Source organism: Coregonus lavaretus, assembly GCF_964263955.1.
Source record: "Coregonus lavaretus genome assembly, chromosome: 25".
Lineage (NCBI taxonomy): Eukaryota > Metazoa > Chordata > Actinopteri > Salmoniformes > Salmonidae > Coregonus > Coregonus lavaretus.
In genome coordinates, this window is record NC_140012.1 from 24317624 (window position 1) to 24331438 (window position 13815).

The following is a 13815-nucleotide window of genomic DNA, read 5'->3' on the forward strand; positions in this document are numbered from 1 at the left end:
AGCAGCAACACAGGTAGATTACATTCTAGCTAACCATCATAGTAAAATATCCACACAAGCCACTAGCCAGCCAGCCAGCCAATCAGTAAATGAATCAGTAAAATAAATCGAGCTAGCTAACTAGCAGATTTACATCAATTATCAATATCAATTATCAGCTCATAGCCCACCCTCTTTTCCCGAGGCACTGTAACTAGCGGGGGTCATTTTGAGCACATGCCCTCTTAAAGATCTGTGCATGGCCCTGACAAGGGGGTTTCAAATGCTATATGCCATTGCCTGTCGTTGTACCCTTGAGCAAGTCACTTAACCTGTATGTGTTGGGATAAAGCAGAAGTCAAATTTTGGTTGGACCTTGTGTACAATTGGCGAATATAATTATATTAATCGTAATAAAGTCAGTGCAGATGAAGGAAAGAGGACATAAGGCCGTATTGTAATGCATCCTTAAACACACACACACACACACACACTACTATAGGACGATAAGCCGGTCCTTAAAGTGTAGTTTTCTCTCACTGACGTGATCGCCCAGTATGGTGGGATAGGACCGTATATCATTACCATGCTTTTACCTTTGTATCTGAAGGGCATGAAAGCAACAGTGACCTTAGTTAAGATGAGCATTTCTGGCAAATGCCAGATGGGCTGGTCCATTTTTAGCCAAGTAGGCCTGTCTGACTTGTTTTTTTTGTGCAAAATTATAATTATCTGGCTAATAATGGGGGCCTCAAGGTATAAAACGGGCTGGTGTGGGGGCCTAACGGGAAAAAATGATCATGTGTGTTAGAAATGCCGGATCTGATTTTTTGTCGCAGTCCGCCCCTGTCACTGAGGCCAGGATTCAATCCGATCAGCGGTAGTCCGTGTTAGCCGACAAACTCATTGCTCTTGTTTTGGCGGTGTCGGAGGTGGAACTGTGTTAGAGCTGTCAAATGAGTGAGTGGTTCATTGTCACGAAACTACACCCATCCTTATAGGCTATATACCATTAGATACAGTGCATACTCCTGCATTATAAATATAAAGTGTGTTGTCCATGTAAAAAACCTGTCTGATTAGAATGAATAATGTCCGACAATACCTTTTTGCTCGAATTTTTGCATCACAACACTGAAGTGTAATGGGCCTCCAATTTTTTAAATGGACTGGATCTTTATATTTTCCACTTGTATCCTGTTTCAGTAATAATGAAATCAGACATTCTGCTTGAGTGTCTGATAATCTACCATTTACATAGGAGTGGTTAAAACATGCTAATAACGGTCCTCTGAGTATACATGGACACTAATTTGTGTGTTTTTTCGCATTGTTTGTAAATTATTTTGTACATAATGTTGCTGCTACCGTCTTTTATGACCAAAAAGAGCTTCTGGACATCAGGACAGCAATTACTCACCTTGAACTGGACAAACAATTGTTATTTTATGAGTCGGACGAGAGGGATTTGCTCCAGACACCCGACAGGGCCCTCATCCCCGTCATTCGCAGTAGAAAGAAAAGGAGATATCGAGGAAGGAGATCGGGGTGCTTGGTAAGGAGCCGGCGACGAGTGGCTAATCTGCCTTTGCCATCGATACTATTGGCCAATTTACAATCGCTTGATAATAAAGTGGACGAACTACAGGCACGAATATCCTACCAACGGGACATAAAAACGGTAATATCTTATGTTTCACTGAGTCGTGGCTGAACGAAGACATGAATAACATACAGATGGCGGGTTATACACAGTATCGGCAGGATAGAACAGCAGCCTCTGGTAAGACAAGGGGTGGCGGTCTATGTATATTTGTAAACAACAGCTGGTGCACAATATCTAAGGAAGTCTTGAGGTTTTTCTCGCCTGAGGGAGAGTATCTCATGATAAGCTGTAACCACACTATCTACCAAGAGAGTTTTCATCTATATTCTTCGTAGCTGTCTATTTACCACCACCAACCGATGCTGACACTAAGACCGCACTCAATTAACTGTATATGGCCATAAGCAAACAGGAAAATGCTAATCCAGAGGCTTCTAGTGGCCAGGGACTTTAATGCGAGGAAACTTAAATCCGTTTTACCTCATTTCTACCAGCATGTTAAATGTGCAACCAGAGGGAAACAAACTCTAGACCACCTTTACTCCACACACAGAGACCCACACCATAATTATATCCTCCTGATTCCTGCTTTCTCCCATGGGCAAAGAAACTCAAAAGGGGTGATGATATTAATTAACAGTAATTTCGATCCGAATGTGCAAATTGTCCAAACAGATCCGCAAGGTAGATGGATTATATTAAATATGTTATTGGACCATAAACACATATGGCTCATTAACCTTTACGGACCAAATAATGATGATCCACACTTCTTTGACAATATATATATTAAATGATCAACCCTGCAAAAAATACAAGACTCTATTATTATGGTGGGAGATTATAATACCGTTTTAAATAGCTCAATGGACCGTAAAGGAAATCACACTACAAACTATCACCCTCATGCTCTTAAGGAAATCGTGAATGTCATGGATACATTAGAACTAGTAGATACAGTGGGGAGAACAAATATTTGATACACTGCCGATTTTGCAGGTTTTCCTACTTACAAAGCATGTAGAGGTCTGTAATTTTTATCATAGGTACACTTCAACTGTGAGAGATGGCATCTAAAACAAAAATCCAGAAAATCACATTGTATAATTTTTAAGTAATTAATTTGCATTTTAATGCATGACATAAGTATTTGATACATCAGAAAAGCAGAACTTAATATTTGGTACAGAAACCTTTGTTTGCAATTACAGAGATCATACGTTTCCTGTAGGTCTTGACCAGGTTTGCACACACTGCAGCAGGGATTTTGGCCCACTCCTCCATACAGACCTTCTCCAGATCCTTCAAGTTTCGGGGTTGTCGCTGGGCAATACGGACTTTCAGCTCCCTCCAAAGTTTTTCTATTGGGTTCAGGTCTGGAGACTGGCTAGGCCACTCCAGGACCTTGAGATGCTTCTTACGGAGCCACTCCTTAGTTGCCCTGGCTGTGTGTTTCGGGTCGTTGTCATGCTGGAAGACCCAACCAGGACCCATCTTCAATGCTCTTACTGAGAGAAGGAGGTTGTTGGCCAAGATCTCACGATACATGGCCCCATCCATCCTCCCCTCAATACGGGGCAGTCGTCCTGTCCCCTTTACAGAAAAGCATCCCCAAAGAATGATGTTTCCACCTCCATGCTTCACGGTTGGGATGGTGTTCTTGGGGTTGTACTCATCCCTCTTCTTCCTCCAAACATGGCGAGTGGAGTTTAGACCAAAAAGCTCTATTTTTGTCTCATCAGACCACATGACCTTCTGCCATTCCTCCTCTGGATCATCCAGATGGTCATTGGCAAACTTCAGACGGGCCTGGACATGCGCTGGCTTGAGCAGGGGGACCTTGCGTGCGCTGCGGGATTTTAATCCATGACGGCGTAGTGTGTTACTAATGGTTTTCTTTGAGACTGTGGTCCCAGCTCTCTTCAGGTCATTGACCAGGTCCTGCCGTGTAGTTCTGGGCTGATCCCTCACCTTCCTCATGATCATTGATGCCCCACAAGGTGAGATCTTGCATGGAGCCCCAGACCGAGGGTGATTGACCGTCATCTTGAACTTCATCCATTTTCTAATAATTGCGCCAACAGTTGTTGCCTTCTCACCAAGCTGCTTGCCTATTGTCCTGTAGCCCATCCCAGCCTTGTGCAGGTCTACAATTTGATCCCTGATGTCCTTACACAGCTCTGGTCTTGGCCATTGTGGAGAGGTTGGAGTCTGTTTGATTGAGTGTGTGGACAGGTGTCTTTTATACAGGTAACGAGTTCAAACAGGTGCAGTTAATACAGGTAATGAGTGGAGAACAGGAGGGATTCTTAAAGAAAAACTAACAGGTCTGTGAGAGCAGGAATTCTTACTGGTTGGTAGGTGATCATATACTTATGTCATGCAATAAAATGCAAATTAATTACTTAAAAATCATACAATGTGATTTTCTGGATTTTTGTTTTAGATTCCGTCTCTCACAGTTGAAGTGTACCTATGATAAAAATTACAGACCTCTACATGCTTTGTAAGTAGGAAAACCTGCAAAATCGGCAGTGTATCAAATACTTGTTCTCCCCACTGTATATGGAGGCTTAAATATCCTGATCTAGTGAGATATACATGGCAGAGACTCAATCAAGCTAGTCGCCTTGACTTCTTAAGTCATTCTCGTTGGCACCAGAAGTTTAAAAAGTGTTGATAGGGGACAGAATGCGGTCGGACCATCATATAATTGGCATATACATTACCCTTACTGACTTTCCACGTGGGCGAGGATATTGGAAATTGAATCAAAGCCTATTGGACAATAACTTGTTTTTAACTAGGACAGAGGAATTTATAACTGATTTTTTCCGACATAACATAGGTACAGCAAATCCCCTTATTGTATGGGACACTTTTAAATGTGCCTTTAGAGGCCATGCAATTCAGTACTCATCTCGAAAACAAAAGCAATTTAGGTCAAAAGAGTCCATACTAACAAAGGAAATAGAAGGTCTAACAGAACAGATAGATAACAATAAAAACTGTAACATAGAGGCTCAGAATAAATTAGAGGAAAAATAAAAATAAATGGAGAAACTTATTCAAGAAAGATCAAGTGTAATATATTATAAAAAATAAAGCAAACTGGATGGAATATGGGGAAAAATGCACCAAATTCTTTTTTAAGCTTCAACATAGAAATGCTACCAAAAATAATTTACTGAAACTGGTTACAAATGACGGAGTCACCCATGATTCACCAAATTATATTTTGAAGGAGGAAACAAAGTACTTTAAGCATATGTTTTTGTTTCAGTCGCCTCCATCTCCTCTAACTGAAGCTAATTGTAGAGATTTTTTTCTATTGATAATGTAAAATTAACAGCCATACAGAAAGACTAATGTGAAGGTGAAATTACAGAGGAGGAACTTCTGGATGCAATTAAAGACTTTAAGTCTGGGAAAACTCCAGGGTTGGATGGCATACCAGTCGAGGTATACCAAACCTTTTTTGATATACTCAGAGGACCGTTATTAGCATGTTTTAACCACTCCTATGTAAATGGTAGATTATCCGACACTCAAGAAGAATGTCTGATTTCATTATTAGTGAAACAGGATACAAGTGGAAAATATAAAGATCCAGTCCATTTAAAAAATTGGAGGCCGATTACACTTTAGTGTTGTGATGCAAAATGTATAGCGCATAGAATGAAAAAGGTATTGTCAGACATTATTCATTCTAATCAGACAGGTTTTTTACATGGACGATACATTGGAGATAATATAAGGCAAGTACTGGAAACAATAGAACACTATGAAAGATCTGGGAAACCAGGCCTGCTATTCATAGCAGACTTTGAAAAGGCATTTGATAAAGTATGACTGGGGTTTCAATTTAGGAGAATCTCTTAAGAAATGGATTAAAATCATGTATAGTAACCCTAGGTGTAAAATAGTAAATAATGGCTATTTCTCCGAAGGTTTTAAACTGTCAAGAGGAGTGAAACAAGGTTGTCCACTATCGGCATATCTATTTATTATGGCCATCGAAATGTTAGCTATTAAAATCAGATCCAACAATAATATCAAGGGATTAGAAATCCAGGTCTTTAAAAAAAAGTTGTCATTGTACGCTGATGATTCATGTTTTCTTTTAAATACACAACTTGAATACCTCCACAGCCTCATAGAGGATCTAGATACATGTTCTAACCTCTCTGGATTACAACCAAATTATGATAAATGTACTATATTACATTTTGAGTCATTTAGCAGACGCTCTTATAGTTAGTGAGTGCATACATTATTTTTCATACTGGCCCCCCGTGGGAATCAAACCCACAACCCTGGCATTGCAAACGCCATGCTCTGCCAACTGAGCTACATCCCTGCCGGCCATTCCCTCCCCTACCCTGGACAACTTGTGCGCCACCCCATGGGTCTCCCGGTCACGGCCGGCTACGACAGAGCCTGGATTTGAACCAGGATCTCTAGTGGCACAGCTAACACTGCGATGCAGTGCCTTAGACCACTGCGCCACTCGGGAGAGTATTGGATCACAAAAAAATATGGTTTTTACATTACCATGTAGTTTACCAATAAAATGGTCTGATGGTGATGTGGATGTACTCGGGAATACATATCCCAAATTAAATAAATGATCTCACTCCAATACATTTTAATAGAAAGTTAGCAAAAATAGATAAGATCTTGTTACCATGGAAAGGTAAATACCTGTCAATTTGTGGAAAAATCACCCTGATTAACTCTTTAGTATTATCCCAGTTGACCTATTTGCTTATGTCCTTTCCCCCTTTATTCAGATTACAACCTCTCACTTTTAGTTATTTGAAAAGGAAATAATCTCCCAAATATCACTACTGCTAAAACAAGCCATAGAAAGTTGGTTGCAATTTGAATTTAATCCTCCAGAAACGACAGAACAAATAATGCAACAAATATTGTGGTTAAACTCAAATATACTAATTGATGAAAAAAACAATATTTTTTGATAGAAACAAAAACAAAGGTATAATCTTCGTAAATGATATCATAGGTAGGACTGGTGGAGTTATGTTGCACATGTAGCCATCAAAAACATATGGAAATGTCTGCTCTACCCAAAATTACAACGAAATAATTGCAGCATTACCGCATAAATGGAAGAGGAAAGTGGAAGTGGGAAAAAGTAAGGAACTTGTCTGTTGGCCCTGCATTAAAGAACATAGTTGGTTAAAGAAATTTGTGATAAATAACTTTTGTAAAACATCACAGTACAGTTGAAAAATATATGGCAAATAGAAATCCAATATGGATGGTGTTAAGAGATAAATGGGTGGTGTTGAATGGAGTTGAAGGATGGGACTAATAACAACTAACAACAACTAATAACAACAAGATAACTAATGTAAAGCATACTGTGTCCATAATAAATATATAGGTTATAGGTTGAGAGCTTTTGTGAAAGAGCACAGTTAGAAAGATATGGCATATAGAAGCAAACCGGATGGACATCATGAAAATGATCAGACAGGTTGAGGGTAGAGGAAGTTCAGGAGTAAAAACAAACAAAATACAATTATTGTAAAATTGACTGTGTCCATAAAATGTATATAGTATGTATAAGCTGGAAGTAGAGGCCTAAGCATTGTTGTTCACTAGTTTACTCCAATTAGGGAAGGGGTGGTGGGGTTGGAAAGTAAGAAAGGGAAATATTTGTATATATATGTATGTATGTGTATTTATATGTATGTATGTGTATATGTGTATATATATATATATATATATATATATATATTTGTGAGAAAAAAAAAACATATGGGGGGGATTGGAAGTGATGCAGACAATTACATTGATGGAAGTTACAATCTATCTGCAATATTAAAGCTGATCTACCCCCTAAAAAAAAAAAAAAGGAGATGATTGTGGGCTACAGGATAAAGAAGAGGACCGAGCACGCTCCCATTCTCATCGACAGGGCTGTAGTGGAGCAGGTTGAGAGCTTCAAGTTCCTTGGTGTCCACATAACCAACAAACGACATGGTCCAAGCACACCAAGACAGTCGTGAAGAGGGCACGACAAAACCTATTCCCCCTAAGGAGACTGAAAAGATTTGGCATGGGTCCTCAGATCCTCAAAAGGTTCTACAGCTGCACCATCGAGAGCATCCTGACTGGTTGCATCACTACCTGGTATGGCAACTGCTCGGCCTCCGACCGCAAGGCACTACAGAGGGTAGTGCGTACGGCCCAGTACATCACTGGGGCCAAGCTTCCTGCCATCCAGGACCTCTATACCAGGCGGTGTCAGAGGAAGGCCCTAAAAATTGTCAAAGACTTCAGCCACCTTAGTCATAGACTGTTCTCTCTGCTACCGCACGGCAAGCGGTACCGAAGCACCAAGTCTAGGTCCAAGACGCTTCTAAACTGCTTCTACCCCCAAGCCATAAGACTCCTGAACATCTAATAAAATGGCTACCCAGACTATTTGCATTGCCCCTCCACCCCTCTTTTACGCTGCTGCTACTCTCTGTTTATTATCTATGCATAGTCACTTTAATAACTCTACCTACATGTACATATTAACCCAATTACCTCGACTAACCGGTGCCCCCGCACATTGACTTGGTACCAATACCCTCTGTATATAGCCTCGCTATTGTTATTTTTACAGCTGCTTTTAATTATTTGTTACTTTTATTTCGTATTATTTTATATTGTATTTTGTTGTGTTTTTTTTGTTTGTTATTCTTTCTTAAAACTGCATTGTTGGTTAAGGGCTTGTAAGTAAGCATTTCACTGTAAGGTCTACACCTGTTGTATTCGGCTCATGTGACAAATAACGTTTTATTTGATAAGACGCCTGTGATAATCTGAAGTACCCCAAAAGGCCACTAGATGTCATCTCATAAAATTCAAAAATAAAAATTGAAAGCTACCAAAATTCTGGTAGTTTACTGGTAAACTTAAAAAGGTTCCAGTAATATACCCTCCCTTTGCAACCCTAGTGATAGTTAACCCCAAAATCAAACTTTGTCAGATGTGTTCATATCCCAAATATGGCGTTTAAGTCAAGCTGAGTTTATATTCCATGCCATACAGTGGGGGAAAAAAAGTATTTAGTCAGCCACCAATTGTGCAAGTTCTCCCACTTAAAAAGATGAGAGAGGCCTGTAATTTTCATCATAGGTACACGTCAACTATGATTATTTTTTCCAGAAAATCACATTGCAGGATTTTTAATGAATTTATTTGCAAATTATGGTGGAAAATAAGTATTTGGTCACCTACAAACAAGCAAGATTTCTGGCTCTCACAGACCTGTAACTTATTCTTTAAGAGGCTCCTCTGTCCTCCACTCGTTACCTGTATTAATGGCACCTGTTTGAACTTGTTATCAGTATAAAAGACACCTGTCCACAACCTCAAACAGTCACACTCCAAACTCCACTATGGCCAAGACCAAAGAGCTGTCAAAGGACACCAGAAACAAAATTGTAGACCTGCACCAGGCTGGGAAGACTGAATCTAGAAGACTGAATCTATACCAGGCGGTGTCAGAGGAAGGAAGTTACTGGGAACAATTATTAGGAAATGGAAGACATACAAGACCACTGATAATCTCCCTCTATCTGGGGCTCCACGCAAGATCTCACCCCGTGGGGTCAAAATGATCACAAGAACGGTGAGCAAAAATCCCAGAACCACACGGGGGGACCTAGTGAATGACCTGCAGAGAGCTGGGACCAAAGTAACAAAGCCTACCATCAGTAACACACTACGCCGCCAGGGACTCAAATCCTGCAGTGCCAGACGTGTCCCCCTGCTTAAGCCAGTACATGTCCAGGCCCGTCTGAAGTTTGCTAGAGTGCATTTGGATGATCCAGAAGAGGATTGGGAGAATGTCATATGGTCAGATGAAACCAAAATAGAACTTTTTGGTAAAAACTCAACTCGTCGTGTTTGGAGGACAACGAATGCTGAGTTGCATCCAAAGAACACCATACCTACTGTGAAGCATGGGGGTGGAAACATCATGCTTTGGGGCTGTTTTTCTGCAAAGGGACCAGGACGACTGATCCGTGTAAAGGAAAGAATGGGGCCATGTATCGTGAGATTTTGAGTGAAAACCTCCTTCCATCAGCAAGGGCATTGAAGATGAAACGTGGCAGGGTCTTTCAGCATGACAATGATCCCAAACACACCGTCCAGGCAACGAAGGAGTGGCTTCGTAAGAAGCATTCCAAGGTCCTGGAGTGGCCTAGCCAGTCTCCAGATCTCAACCCCATAGAAAATCTTTGGAGGGAGTTGAAAGTCCGTGTTGCCCAGCGACAGCCCCAAAACATCACTGCTCTAGAGGAGATCTGCATGGAGGAATGGGCCAAAATACCAGCAACAGTGTGTGAAAACCTTGTGAAGACTTACAGAAAACGTTTGACCTGTGTCATTGCCAACAAAGGGTATATAACAAAGTATTGAGAAACTTTTGTTATTGACCAAATACTTATTTTCCACCATAATTTGCAAATAAATTCATTAACAATCCTACAATGTGATTTTCTGGATTTTTTTTCTCATTTTGTCTGTCATAGTTGACGTGTACCTATGATGAAAATTACAGGCCTCTCTCATCTTTTTAAGTGGGAGAACGTGCACTATTGGTGGCTGACTAAATACTTTTTTCCCCCACTGTATGTTGCTGTGCTAACTCTCAGAAACACTTCTGTTATCACTCCACCTTGTTTTCACCCTGAAGTTAGTCCTCACCCTGTCACGATCGTTACAGGAAGACTCTGGCTTGGTGCGGGGAGTAGGAACAGGCCGGTGCACCACTGGCTTGGTGCTGGGAGCAGGAACGGGCCGGACCGGGCTGACGACACGCACCACTGGCTTGGTGCGAGGGACAGGAACAGGCCGGACCGGGCTGGCGACGCGCACCACTGGCTTGGTGCGAGGGACAGGAACAGGCCGGACTCGCGGCACAGTACGTGGCTCCACATAACACAGAGCCTGCCCAGTCTCACGCTTCCTAGCCTGAGTACGGGGAGTTGGCTCTGCTCTAACTCTAGGCTCCGCCAACCACCCTTTTAGCCCCCCAAATTTTTTTTCTATTGGGGCTGTCTCTCGGGCTTCCTCCTCGGCCGGTACCCTCTGCGTTGCCGCTGCTCCTCTCTGTAGTGCGCCTCCACAGTCTCCTCCCAAGGACGGCGATCCATTCCGGCCTGGATCTCTTCCCAAGTCCAGGATCCCTTCCCGTCCAGGATCTCCTCCCAAGTCCAGGCTGTCCGTTCCTGGACACGCTGCTTGGTCCTCCTTTGGTGGGATCTTCTGTCACGATCGCTGACAGATGAAGCGGACCAAAGGCGCAGCGTGATAAGCGTACATTTTATTTACCGTACGGCACACGAAACAAAACAACAAACCAAACGATACGTGAAGTCCTAGGTTATACACACCAAACCAAACGGAACAAGATCCCACAAATGACTAGTGAAAACAGGCTGCCTAAGTATGGTCCCCAATTAGAGACAACGAGCTACAGCTGCCTCTGATTGGGAACCACCCTGGCCAACATAGAAATAAACGATCTAGAACAAAAACCACAGAAAACTAAACATAGAAAATCCACACCCTGGCTCAACATCTAAGAGTCCCCAGAGCCAGGGTGTGACACACCCTCTAAATATGCCACTGAATGTAAAGTATGCAATCAACAGGTTAATCGACAGGTATATTCACACACATGATTTGACAAGTTTGGGTTTGTGGAGACTGTATACATTTCTCTGCAGGTTGCCTTTGGATTATTCCACCGTACAGTATTTATTTTTATTTTTTATTTTTATTTCACCTTTATTTAACTAGGCAAGTCAGTTAAGAAAAAAATATTATTTACAATGACGGCCTACCAAAAGGCAAAAGGCCTCCTGCAGGGACGGGAGCTGGGATTAAAAATAAAAAATATAGGGCAAAACTCACATCACGACAAGAGAGACCTACGACAACAACACAGCATGGCAGCAACGCATGATAACACAGCATGGTAGCAACACAACATGACAACAACATGGTAGCAACACAACATGGCAGCAGCACAACATGGTACAAACATTATTGGGCACAGACAACAGCACAAAGGGAAAGAAGGTAGAGGCAACAATACATCACGCGAAGCAGCCACAACTGTCAGTAAGAGTGTCCATGATTGAGTCTTTGAATGAAGAGATGGAGATAAAACTGTCCAGTTTGAGTGTTTTTTGCAGCTCCTTCCAGTCGCTAGCTGCAGCGAACTGAAAAGAAGAGCGACCAAGGGATGTGTGGGCTTTGGGGACCTTTAACAGAATGTGACTGGCAGAACAGGTGTTGTATGTGGAGGATGAGGGCTGCAGTAGGTATCTCAGATAGGGGGGAGTGAGGCCTAAGATGGTTTTATAAATAAGCATCAACCAGTGGGTCTTGCGACGGGTATACAGAGATGACCAGTTTCCAGAGGAGTATAAAGTGCAGTGATGTGTCCTATAAGGAGCATTGGTGGCAAATCTGATGGCCGAATGGAAGTCTAACACGTCTACCTGTTAGACTTCTCACCCGTAGTATGTTCTGTCCTCACTCATACTAGGCTTCCCTCACTTTGTGTGTGTCTATGTGTTTGTGTGTGCGTGTGTGCTTGTGTGTCTGTGTGTCTGTGTTTGTGTCTTTAATTGCCTTTCAGTACATCAGCACTCATAAGTGCTGCTATTTGTATTTCCTGCAACATCACACCATCTCAGGCCTGCTCATAGCAATGCAGATTCACAGGAACATTTCTAAACCTCACTGCTCTGTGTTTGAAAAGGAACACAAAACATTGGAGGAATATACAAATTATGCAAATGATGTAGAATGGTTATTCGGTAAAATGGCTTGGGAAGGATACATATTGCATATGTTGGCATATCGTAGACCCACCACCCCCTCCCCCCACCACACACTCACCCCTCCAGCTACCCTTCTCAAGGACTGTAGTTGTCAGCAGTGTTGAGGAGTAGTGAACTACAGTGAGGGAAAAAAGTATTTGATCCCCTGCTGATTTTGTACGTTTGCCCACTGACAAAGACATGATCAGTCTATAATTTTTAATGGTAGGTTTATTTGAACAGGGAGAGACAGAATAACAACAAAAAAATCCAGAAAAACGCATGTCAAAAATGTTATAAATTGATTTGCATTTTAATGAGGGAAATAAGTATTTGACCCCTCTGCAAAACATGACTTAGTACTTGGTGGCAAAACCCTTGTTGGCAATCACAGAGGTCAGACGTTTCTTGTAGTTGGCCACCAGGTTTGCACACATCTCAGGAGGGATTTTGTCCCACTACTCTTTGCAGATCTTCTCCAAGTCATTAAGGTTTCGAACCTTCAGCTCCCTCCACAGATTTTGTATGGGATTAAGGTCTGGAGACTGGCTAGGCCACTCCAGGACCTAAATGTGCTTCTTCTTGAGCCACTCCTTTGTTGCCTTGTCCGTGTGTTTTGGGTCATTGTCATGCTGGAACACCCATCCACGACCCATTTTCAATGCCCTGGCTGAGGGAAGGAGGTTCTCACCCAAGATTTGACGGTACATGGCCCCGTCCATTGTCCCTTTGATGCGGTGAAGTTGTCCTGTCCTCTTAGCAGAAAAACACCCCCAAAGCATAATGTTTCCACCTCCATGTTTGACGGTGGGAATGGTGTTCTTGGGGTCATAGGCAGCATTCCTCCTCCTCCAAACACGGTGAATTGAGTTGATGCCAAAGAGCTCGATTTTGGTCTCATCTGACCACAACACTTTCACTCAGTTCTCCTCTGAATCATTCAGATGTTCATTGGCAAACTTCAGACGACCCTGTATATGTGCTTTCTTGAGCAGGGGGACCTTGCGGGCGCTGCAGGATTGCAGTCCTTCACGGCGTAGTGTGTTACCAATTGTTTTCTTGGTGACTATGGTCCCAGCTGCCTTGAGATCATTGACAAGATCCTCCCGTGTAGTTCTGGGCTGATTCCTCACCGTTCTCATGATCATTGCAACTCCACGAGGTGAGATCTTGCATGGAGCCCCAGGCCGAGGGAGATTGACAGTGCTTTTGTGTTTCTTCCATTTGCGAATAATCGCACCAACTGTTGTCACCTTCTCACCAAGCTGCTTGGCGATGGTCTTGTAGCCCATTCCAGCCTTGTGTAGGTCTACAATCTTGTCCCTGACATCCTTGGAGAGCTCTTTGGTCTTGGCCATGGTGGAG